Here is a 10,801-nt window from a genome sequence, read left to right on the forward strand (position 1 = left end):
CAGTTCATGATCCTCAAAATTCAAATTCCTGTATCTTTTTAAATACTTGGATTAATTTTGATATTTTTTCATGAATTATTTGTTTGTATGCATATTTTTAATTGTTTAAAAATACTTATGACTTTTCCAAAATCATGAAATTTTTTGTCTAAGGTCCTTTGACCTTGTTTGACCTAGGATAAATCTCTTGACCATTTGTTTGGTGTTTTGAAGAGGTTTTAGGTTTTGACCAAATTAAATTGAATTTAAATGCATGTTTTTAATTGATTAATTATGTTAAATTTATGTTCAGCCATTTTTATTGACTTGTGATGTTTGACTATTTGTTTGGGCCTTGGTAAAGGTTGATTTGACTTTTGTTAGGTTAAAATCATTGGATTTAGGCGATTGATGAAATGTACATTTCATCTCCCAAAATGAATGAATGATTTTAATTTGATAAAATTCCTCCCATGACCAATATGTGTTTCTCTCATCTCCCCTCCCTCTTCATCTTCATTCCCATTCTTTCCTATCCCTTTCACTGACCAATGAAATCTCAAGATCCTAAGGCTAATTGATTCATCAATAACCTTGTGCTAGATGAACCAATATAAGTATGGATGATATAGGTCTATCCTTTGATCTTTATCTTTTAGTGTGTGGTATGTTTTAGGAGTTTGGTTCATTATACCAAATCTCTATCATGCATTAGCACCTAATATTTTATTTCCCGACCTCAGATAGTTGTGACTTCTACATAATTCCAATTACGATTGCTTAACATAGAGATAAACTTGACCCTAAAGGCATAGTTAAGACCCCAATTTTGACCCTAAGATCCCTCATGATATCTCATAATATGCATTAGCTTTGGGATCACACCTTAGCATTCTCCTTGTGCCTCATTCATTGGGTTTGCATTGGGAGAGATCACCAAGCACATTTTTTATTGTATCATACTTTTGTTTTCATTATTTACTAACCAAAATAGCAAAAATATGTCTATGTATAGTTTTATTTCTTTTGTAGGTAGTGTGTATGCTTAACTATGCTCCATCAAGCTCATATCTATGGCTTAAGACCCTCAATGCAAGGAGTTCAATCAATAAATGGTTCACCTTGACTTTAGGCATCAAATATGGATCTATAGGGTCCTCACATACCATTTTGATCCATAAATCATCAAGAGTTTGATGTTTGTTTGCCTTGGAAATCCTAATTCATCTGGGTATCTTGTGTGACTTCTTCAATAAGTTTCTTCAACATTTGATCAAATATTACAAGGGATGCTTTATATTACATCATCGTATGCCTATATGATCCTCCATGAGTCCCAAAAGTCAAGAGAATGTCAAGCTAGCAAGATGGTTCACGGTCGTTGACCAGAGAAAGTCCACTGGTCAAAACTAGGGTTCCCTAGACGTTGTCTCTTAAATATTTTGTCATATAAAAATGATTCTTAGAAAACGTTACTCAAAATGACATTCCAAACAACTTTCATGTTGAAGACAAGAGTGTGTTTTTCTTGGAAAGTCATTTTTTATGGTGAAAGATTATAAGTCATTTTGTTTGAGCCCTGGTCAGGAGGTCAACCTCCAAAGATGATAAGTTGCTGAAAGCCATTAAAATTCCATGATCAAAATAAATCTGTGTACCTCAACTTTGATGTATGGAGGAAGTTAAAATTCAACTTGAAAATGCATGTGCCAAGAGGAAACATTATAGGTCATTTTGGGACATTACCATTGAACATGTGATTTTCCGCAACTTCTAAAATCCATAACTCCTTCAGGCCAAATCCAAATGAGGTCAAATTTGTGACCAAATTGCGGAGGTTTGAAAGAGCTACAACTTTTATGAAGGAACTTTTTCCATTTGAAGTCCATAGCAAAAGTTATTCAATGTGGAAGAAGTGAACATTTGACTTGGTACTTAGAAAATTTTCAAATATGTTTGATTTCACAAACTTCCACCTCAAAATTCATCATGATACAAGCTTAAAATGGAAAATTGTTCAAGATGAAAGTTGTTCCCCTTGATCTCACATTTCCAAAAGGTATAAAATCATCTCATTTGGATCAATGTTGTAGGACTTGTGCATGGGTGCAATGTATGGTACCATTTAGAAGAATTTCATGATCCAACTCAATTCAACTTTGCATGGCTTAATGCAACACTTTCAACATTACCTAGGCATGATTTTGGACCTTTGTAAAGGATTATTCGGGCTTTGCATACGCTCATGCAAACTCATGAAGGAACTTGCTATATTTGAACATTTGAAAGAAAGTGTGTGAAACGCATATGCGTTGGCTATAAAGAGGTGTGCATTATGATCAGAACTTCATTAATACCTTGCCCAAGCTTTGCTAGACCAATTCAAACCCTCCATTCCCTAGAATTTTTGAAGATTTATTTTGAAATCGAGCTTGAACTTCATCTTCTGTTTGGAAGTTCAAACTCCAAAAATTCACTTCCCTTTTCATCTCAATTGGTTTCTGCAAGCATGAGGAAGAGAAAGCAAGCAAATACAGATCAAGATCAAGTGAATTTGAATCAACTCAAAGGTGAATTTTCAGAAACTTCATATCTTCGATTCTCTCTCAATTCTTCCCCATTCTTTGTGGTTTTTGGTTGGCTGAAGTCCTACCAATGTTGGCAACAAGATTGAGTTGCTTTGAGGTCCAATCGAAGCAACTCAATTCATGATCCTCAAAAATCAAATCCCTGTATCTTTTTATATAGTTGGAATTGGAAAAAATTGAGGCCAGATTCGAGCACCTGGCCATTTTTTCTTTTAATCCATCTCCTTGTTTTTTATTTTTGTGATGGTTGATGGTGGACCAGTCCGGTGAGGTCTACCGAAGAAGAAGACCGGAGCCCTAGCTCCGGTGGTGTGTTGTCACGCCTCTCAACCATCAGATCTTATTTAAATATTTTAATCATAGCCATTGGTTTTAATTACCATTGTTGCAACACGTTGACTAGGGTGTACCGTGGATGACACGCGCAAAGCCATCAGATCTGCCACCTCAATTAACGATGGAGATCTGATGGCTCTGGTTTTTTCTATTTTTATTTTAATTTATGATTTAATGTTTAATCCATTTATTTTGTTTAATTCATGTTAATTTCTTTTTTAATCAAAAAATATGGGACTTTCACCAAAAATCTTTAAATATTTTCCTCCTTCATTTTCTAAATTAAAAATTATTTTTTAGATTAATTTTGATATTTTTCATGAACTAATTGTTTTTGTGCATATTTTTAATTGTTTAGATATACTTCCGACTTTTCAAAAATGATGAAATTTTTTGTCTAAGGTCCTTTGACCTTGTTTGACCTAAGATAAATCTCTTGGCCATTTATTTGGTGTTTTGAAGAGGTTTTAGGTTTTGGCTAAATTAAATTGAATTTAAATGCATTTTTAATTTGATCTTTAATTGATTAATTGTGTAACAATTATGTTGGGCAATTTCTATTGACTTGTGATGTTTGACTATTTGTTTGATTTATGGGATTGATGAAATGCACATTTCATCTCCCAAAATGAATGAATGATTTTAATTTGATAAAATTCCTCCCATGACCAATTTGTGTTTCTCTCATCTCCCCTCCCTCTTCATCTCCAATCCCATTCTTTCCCATCCCTCTCATTTACCAATGAAATCTCAAGATCCTAAGGCTAATTGGTTCATCAATAACCTTGTGTTAGATGAACCAATACAAATATGGATGAGATAGGTCCATCCTTTGATCTTTTTCTTTTAGTGTGTGGTATGTTTTAGGAGTTTGGTTCATTATACCAAATCTCTAACATGCATTAGCACATAAATTTTTATTTCCCGACAACAAATAGTTGTGACTTCTACGTAAGTCCAATTACGATTTTTTAACATATAGATAAATTTTACCCTAAAGGCATAGCATTCTAGTAAGTGAGATTGTAAGTCGCCCATCTTTCATGGTATTGTGTGGAAACTTGGCATTTTTTCCTTCCTTTGGAAGATGTCTTGGTTCAAGGATCCATGCTTGTGAGTAGATGGTAGAGCGTTCTCCAAAGAATGACTTAATCAATTGAAAAACAAAACTCCACTAACATCTAACTAACTAACATTTGACTAACTTTTGTTAATATTGTTTTTATTTTTAAGTCATTTACTTTATGCAATTTAATTTCTAGTCATTTACCATCAATTTGCTATTTACATATCATTTAACTTGTTTATGTTTATGTCATTTTTCACTTTGCTCATTTGAGCTATATATTGTGATTGTATATATTTGCTTGTGTATTTTGTTTGTGTTTATGGTCTTAGGACCTTAAGATACCTAATAAGCAACAATAACCCTAAAAAAATGTTTGAGTGGACAGTTGGGTTTAATCTGAGATTTCGGACTTAGGATTAGGCAACATTCCATATGTGAAAGGACTTGGCCAATGCCAACATTTTGGAGACTAAGTGATTGTGATTTAAGCTTTCATTTGATGCAAGTATTGGGATCCACTTGAATTCATCTACTACATGGTCTTGATGCCACTGTTATTTTGATCTCATGCCTAATGCCTTATTCTAAATTAATCAAGGAGTATTTCATCTGGTGCATGAAAAGACAAAGAAGATTGTTAGTTGTGGGATTTGCTTACTTTGATGTGTCCATATTTATTGCTTGATTCAAAGTCCAAAGGGAAAATAGGTTTTCTATATGACATTCTTGTCTGTTGGATCGCATAACATTGTTTAGATCTTTTCAACTTTTAACTTTTAACTTTATGCTTAGGATTAGCCTCTTCATCTCCTACCACTTCTTAAACTTCAAAATCTCTCCCTCATTTCAAAAAACCTTCTTTGCTTTTGATTTCAAAACTTAGACCTTATTTCAAAAAAATAGAAACTTTAGCCTTATGCCAATGAATTTTCAAACTCTTTCTTAAATCAAACTTGTAAATGAACTTAACCATATTGACTTAAAATTTCAAAGGACAAAAATAACTAACACTCATTCAAATTTTGGGCCCTTTATGCCTCTTTTCACTTAAACTTTTGATTAAAAGTAACTCACTCATTTTGAAATTGATACCACGAACTACGCGGTTTTGATCCCTCATTTTTATGTTGGTACGTAGGCACAAGTCCGAAGGTCTTGTCAAACACAAAAGTCTAATTAATAAATTCTTTTCTCATATCCACATTCTATTTTTTTTCTCAAACATCATTTATACCAAAAAACGCATACACACATAAAAAAGGGCTCCTTAGGAGTACCTAGGACACTTTGGGTGCTAACATCTTCCCTCTGTGTAACCAACCTCCTTACCTGTAATTTGTGGCATTTTATTAGTTTTGATTTGAAAACTTCTTATATTTTGGTTTTGTTCGTACTTTTCCCATTTTCCTTTGGAAACAATAAAAGCGCGGTGGCGACTCTGGTTTTATTGACGTTAAGTTTATCCATAGCTTGATGGTCTTAAATTTACCGCTACAGAAATTAAGTGGCGACTCTGCTGGGGAGTAGTCCTCAGTGGGTTTAGCCTACTTTTTTATGTGTATATATTTGTATATTTGATGTTTGTATACTTGTTTGTGTGATATAATCTGCTTGTTGTGCTTTGGTGATATCTTAGTGGTGAGATAAGTTCTAACTCGAACATGAGTGAAATTAAGATAGGAGGATGGTATAGTCTGTAAGAACAAAATTAGTTCTACAATAGAATTCCAGGATTTTGATGATAACAAAGGATGAAACCAAAAATGGCACCCTAACAAAAATTCTCTAAGTGTGCAGGACTCTGAACATCAACAAAGGAATCTGATCGTTTTATCAGATACAAACCTTGATCAGATACAAAGTACTAGAAGATCAGACGCATATGAGGAAGAAGTATGCCCAAGAAGTTCTGAATCTGAGAAAAGCAAGACATTAGAAAGAACCAGAAGCTCTAAACATCCACCGGACTTAGTTCTGATGATCTGGAAGACCAGTACTCTGAGAAGCTCTGATGTAACCTCAACGTAATCTCCTTCTGACACAGAACTCCGAGATAACAAAGACTCTGATGAAGATTCAACAACTCCAGAAAGAGTAACGGAAATAATTTCTTCAAATGGAAAGGAAGTATTTTTAGAAAGAAATTATTCAGGGAGACAAATTGGTTATGGCAAGAAACACAAAAGTAATGACATTGAATGCTCATCAAAGACAAATATTCTGTCATCACTCCAACGGTCCTTCTCACCACTATATAAAGGACAACCTACTTCTTTGAGAGATACAACAACGCACAGAAAAATTCTTTACGTTCTCTCTCTCAGTTTTTCACGAGCTGCTGCTCATACGTGGAAACGCTTGTTTAAATATTCTGCTATAATACTTATTTACTCTTAGAAGCACTCTCTATTACAAATTTATTTTACTAAATTGCTTTTGTTCCTCAAGTGACTCTGCGTAGTCTGTATACTTGGGAGGAATAAGAGATCATTCTCTTAGACGTTTGGTTGTATTAATCTTTCAAGATTAGTGGATTAAGTCCTTTTTGAAGGCGAAATCACCTTGGCCGGGTGGTCTGGAGTAGCTTTGTGTTATAAGCGAACAAGTATAAAATTCTGTGTGTTCTTACTTTTGAAAAAGCTTTTAATTTCTAAAACAATTCAAACCCCCCTTTCTTGTTTTTCTCACCTTCAGTTGGTATCAGAGCTTCGGCTCTGTTAGTGATTTTCTAATCAAACACTTAACCGTGTAGAGAGATCCAGAACAAGAAAAAATATGGCCAACACCAATGAAAGAGATAATTACAACGCTAAGCCTCCAGTCTTTGATGGAGAGAAATTCGATTACTGGAAAGATAGAATTGAAAGTTTCTTTCTGGGCAATGACGCTGATCTCTGGGACATTGTCACAGTTGGATACAAACCACCTGTAACAGATGTTGGAGTTGCCGTTCCTAGAAGCAAAATGACAGATGATCAAAAGCGCCAATTCAAGAATCATCACAAAACCAGAACGATACTTCTCAATGCCATATCCTACAATGACTATGAAAAAATCACCAACAGGGAAACAGCTAAAGATATACTCGACTCCCTGAGGATGACTCATGAAGGAAACTCTCAGGTCAAAGAAGTAAAGGCTTTGGCTCTAATCCAGAAATATGAAGCCTTCAAAATGGAGGATGATGAAGCTGTAGAGGTAATGTTTTCTAGATTCCAAACTCTAATTGCAGGTCTCAAAGTACTAGACAAAGGATACACAAATGCTGACCATGTCAAAAAAGATAGTTAGAAGCTTGCCAAAGAAGTGGAGACCCATGGTCACAGCCTTAAAGCTATCAAAGGATCTGAACAACATCAACCTTGAAGAGCTTGTCAGTTCACTCAGAAGTCATGAGATAGAACTGGAGGAAGATGAGCCTCAGAAGAAGATCAAGTCTGTAGCATTAAAGTCCAGATCTGAAAGGCGCAAGTCTGACAGAAACAAAGCCTTTCAGGCCGAAACAGAAGACGCTGATGACTCTGAACAGGAAGATTCTTACGATGAGGAAGAATTATCCCTTCTGACCAGAAGAGTAAAACAACTCTGGAGAAAAAGGAATAATAACTTCAGAAAACCAAGACCCAGAGGGGACCGATCAGAATCAACCTCAAAAGGTAAATCTAACAAAGATGTTACGTGTTATGAATGTAAAGAAACAGGTCACTACAGAAACGAATGTCCCAAGTTAAAGAAAGACAGTTCCAAAAAAGAGAACTTCAATAAAAATTCCCTCAGAACCAAAAAGGGACTGATGGCTACCTGGGATGACAGCGAATCTGACTCATCAGAATCAGACTCTGATGAACAGGCTAATGTGGCACTCATGGCTACCACATCCAAGAACACTTCAGATGAAGAATCTGAATCAGAAGAGGTATTTTCTGAACTCTCTCGATCTGACCCAGAATCATGTCTGTCTGAAACTCTCAGCTCAAATCAGAAACTCAAACAAAAATTTAAAGCTATAAAAGGCGTTCTTGAAGAAACATTAGAAGAATGTAGCAAACTTGAGATAACAATTTTAGAACTAAAGGATGAAAACAGAACTTTGACATTAGAAAGAGATGCAACAAAGAAAAATTGCTCAAAACTTGAAGAAGCGTTATCTCAAGATCCACAAACTTCAAACACAATAATTTATAAATATGAAAAATCTTTTCAAAAGTTTCTGAAAAATGGGATAGGGAGGAGTATAATGGCATCCATGATTTATGGAGTTAGGCAGAACAATAAAAGAGGAAATGTGTATGACCCTAGTGAAGATAAAACTTCTACTAATGACCAACCTAAATCTCCATTTTCATATCACTATACACATACACAAGAGCAACAATTTAATAATGCTAGAAAACCCAAAGTGTTAAGAAACTCTGGAAAAACTAATCACAAAGGACCCAAAAGAATCTGGGTACCAAAGGATAAGATTGTTTATGTTGCAAATATCTTATGCAGCAGAGTTAAAACACCAGTCATGGTACCTGGACTCTGGATGCTCGCGACACACGACGGGAAGAAAGTCTATGTTCCAAAGCCTGGAACTTAAAGATGCTGGATTCGTAGGCTTCGGAGGAGACCAGAAAGGAAGGATCAGAGGCTCCGGAACTATTGGTAATGGTACTCTTCCCTCTATATCTGATGTGTTATATGTAGAAGGATTAATGCATAATTTGTTATCAATAAGTCAATTAAGTGATAACGGATATGATGTAATCTTTAATCAAAAAACATGTAAAGCCATAAATCAAAACAATGGTTTTGTCCTATTCACTGGCAAGAGGAAAAACAATATTTATAAAATAAATCTTTCTGATTTAAAATAAAAAAGTGTGAAATGTCTGATGTCTGTTCACGAAGAGCAATGGGTATGGCATAGATGCTTGGGCCACATTAGCATGAGAAAATTATCTCAGCTAAATAAACTCGAGTTTGTCAGAGGTCTACCTAAGCTGAAGTTTTCTTCAGATCACTATGCCAAATAAGGGAAAAATGGTGCTTTTTTTGGCCTATAACAGCGCTTTAAAGCGCCCTCTAATCTGGCGCTGGCATAGGTAAAGACAGCGCTTTTTTTCCTGGTGAAAACGCTCTCTAAAGTGGCTCTTTAAGCCCTTTAAGGGCCACTTTAGAGGGCGCTTTTTAAAGAAAGCGCCCTCTAAAGTGGAAACTTTTAAGGGTTTAGAGGGCGCTTTTACTGGAAAGCGCCCTCTAAAGTGGAAACTTTTAAGGGTTTAGAGGGCGCTTTTACTGGAAAGAGCCCTCTAAAGTGGAAATTTAAAGGGTTTAGAGGGCGCTTATTTTGGAAAGCGCCCTCTAAAGTGGGTGGTTATTTAAATTTTTTTTTTTAAAAAGCGCTAAATTTTTTTATTTATTTTAGACAACCTGTATATTGAAGCAGTACACCTAAAACTGTATAATTTGAAGCCCTTTTTCACACATTGCATTCAACAAGCCTTATATACAACAATCCATACATATACAACAATCCACTGATATATAATCGTTTAACTTCTAAAGATTCTAAATATACAACCAATTCATAACTTAAAAAGAAATAAAACTAAGTAGCAAAAGCATCTCTGAGATGTATGTTTTTTTTGCTAGCCGCAGTCTTCTTAGCAACAACCTCTTTTTGTTCAATATCAATAGCATGAACCTAAAATATCATAAAATTAGTTAGGTGAAGTATAAGATCAAGAATTAACATTTTCTATGCATAAATATCATATAATTGTGTTTATACCTTTTTTTTATGCAACTGACTCAATTTGCTGTAATAAAGCCATTTTACCTGTAATAAAGAAAACAATTAAAATCATTTGACCTGTACCTTTTTCACTAAGTTCTCTTTCTTTTCTTGGTTGGAATATGTTCTACATGTCTCTTAACAACACGGACGGTTGGATTGATCCAAATACCCTCATTATGATCATTTCTAATATATGAATCATTTGATATAATATTCTCATCTTGATCATTTCTGGTAAACGATTCAATCTCAACATCAATATCACCTTGATCTCCAGTGTTTTCATCAATTACTTTGTTGGAAAAAAGAACTATAGACCATTTCGTACTTTTTGGATCATTGACATAGAACACTTGTCTAGCTTGAGAGGCTAGAATAAAAGACTCATCTTTGTATCCCACCCTATTAAGATCCACTTGCAAAAATCCTGACTTATCCATTCGAATGCCGTTATTATTTTCAACCCACTTGCAACCAAATATAGGAATCTGAAAATTCTCATAATCAAACACCCAAATGCGCTCGATAACACCAAAATACGACAGATTTGCAAATTTGGGGTTTAAGTCCTTCACACTTGATATGTGCATTGCTTTAGCTACCACGGTGACACCACTATTCTGCATAGTACTTTTATCATCTTGTTCTTTCGTATAAAATGTGTATCCATTAATCGCGTATGCGCTATAAGAAAAAACATGGAAACTTGGACCATATGCTAAGCATTTCAACCTTTCTGTTATTGAAGCGGGATCTGAATAATACGTTGAATAAATATGATCCTTAAACCAAGGTATAAAACATCGATTGTGCTCTCGTACTATCCAATTTTCATTTCTATTGGGATTTAAACCTCGGAGAACATCCTTGTGAATTTCAACATACGACTCAACCTCATTCTCATTGTGCAGAACATACAAATGCACTTGATCCCGTTCGACCCTTGATACTGCCACGATTTTACTTCTAATTAGATTTTTCCTTCTTTCTTTTCGACAAGCTGAGACTTGGGGAGTCCGATTAACTGAACATTAGACAAATATT

The sequence above is a fragment of the Lathyrus oleraceus genome, chromosome 6 (assembly GCF_024323335.1).
Source record: "Lathyrus oleraceus cultivar Zhongwan6 chromosome 6, CAAS_Psat_ZW6_1.0, whole genome shotgun sequence".
Taxonomy (NCBI): domain Eukaryota; kingdom Viridiplantae; phylum Streptophyta; class Magnoliopsida; order Fabales; family Fabaceae; genus Lathyrus; species Lathyrus oleraceus.